Source organism: Pavona decussata, unplaced genomic scaffold, assembly GCF_977016875.1.
Source record: "Pavona decussata unplaced genomic scaffold, jaPavDecu1.1 SCAFFOLD_2, whole genome shotgun sequence".
NCBI lineage: Eukaryota > Metazoa > Cnidaria > Anthozoa > Scleractinia > Agariciidae > Pavona > Pavona decussata.
In genome coordinates this window covers 2,653,268-2,655,000 of record NW_028145426.1, presented here as the reverse complement: position 1 = coordinate 2,655,000, position 1,733 = coordinate 2,653,268, and the positions used below count along the sequence as shown (strand labels likewise).

Below are 1,733 nucleotides of genomic sequence, written 5' to 3'. Positions count from 1 at the left end.
TGACAGCTTTACTACGTAATGGTAAAGACCTCAGCCAATGTAACTTTATCCAAGAGTATACAGAGATCGATATTTATTTGTTATTCAAATGTGAGTATGGGCTGAATATAATTTAACCTTTCTTTTTGATTCCTACAAATATTATCCATCGAATGCCTTCAAACGTTTTTGCCTGTTCAGCGTTTTGGAAGTAATAACGAGTTATTTGAGTTTGGATACAGTGCGAGCCAGCGAGCCATGCGAGGCATGCGAGTCATACAAGCGAGCCATGCGAGGCATGCGAGCCATGGCTGCGAGCCATGCGAGCCATGTGAAAAAAAAAATCGTAAAAATCGAAAACTATCTACACGCAAAATACTTGACAAAATACTTCAGCCTATAGCACAAAAACAGAAGTCATATCTCAAAGATACAACAGACTTCGTAAACTTTATCGAGAGAACAACACTCCCGAAAGATGTGATCCTTGTCTCAATGGACGTAACGAGCCTATACACAAACATACCACAAGAGGAGGGTATAAATATAGTATGTACAGCATACGAAAATTTCTACAGAGACGGCCCTCCCATCCCTAAGCGCTCACTTAAGAAAGCACTCAAACTGATTTTGCAAGAAAACTCTTTCCAATTTAACGAACGGAACTACTTGCAAACACACGGAACCGCCATGGGCACTAAAATGGCAGTAGCCTTCGCAAATATTTTCATGGCGGAAATTGAAACACAAATACTAGACAAAAGCGCTAACAAACCGCTCGTTTGGAAACGCTACATCGACGACATAATCTCCCGCTGACAAACCAACAGAGGTACTGTCGACCAGTTCATTGAACAAGCAAATAAACACCACCCTACTATTAAATTTACGGCTGAAATATCATGTACAGAAACGACTTTTTTAGACACAGTTATCTACAAGGGCAAAAGATTCAACAAAGAGTCAATTCTCGACATGAGAACGCACTTCAAACCTACAGAGACATTCCAGTACACGTTCTTCACATCATGTCACCCTCCAGGAGTAAAGAAGGGCTTTGTTAAAGGTGAAGCACTTAGACTCCTAAGGACAAACTCTACAAAGGAAACGTTTGAAGAAAACATTGACAAATTTAAAACACACCTAATGGAGAGACGTTACCCGCGAAATTTTATTTACAACACGCTCTCGGAAGTGAAGTTTGAAGGACGAAGGAAACGGGCTCTCCTCCAACAGAACAATGCAAAGAAACAAATCCTGCCCTTCGTAACGCAATACCACCCAGCAGTTCCAAATCTGAAAGAAATCCTAATGAGCAAGTGGTACTTCATACAGCAACAACCATTGCTAAACGAAATTTTCAAGGATCCGCCCATAATATCTTACAGAAAGGGGCGTTCACTCAAAGACATACTCGTGAGAGCAAAATTATAACAAAGGCGTCAAAACCAGAACACGTACTTTGGAGCCGTGTAGGCCTGTCAACCCCAATTAACACTTAACATATTCGCGATTGAAAGCACGTTTCTAATAACAAAACAAACTATTTCCAATTAAAATATTTTTAAAAATTTATATTTTCCGATGGCTCGCATGCCTCGCACGGCTCGCATGCCTCGCTGGCTCGCAGATTATCCGGACCCAGTTATTTCGAGGAGTAAATCCGTCGTGCCAGTAGAATGCAGCTTATTATAAACTTGCTAATCCTCACCGAATAAACTGCCCTCGCGCTTCTGTTGCGATAAAATGCATTA

General features: G+C 41.0%; 1 pseudogene; it reads left to right on the top strand.

Moving 5' to 3' along the window:
- Nucleotides 1–247: 247 nt before the first annotated feature.
- On the top strand, nucleotides 248–1,471 carry LOC146490019 (uncharacterized; annotated as a pseudogene).
- Nucleotides 1,472–1,733: the final 262 nt, after the last annotated feature.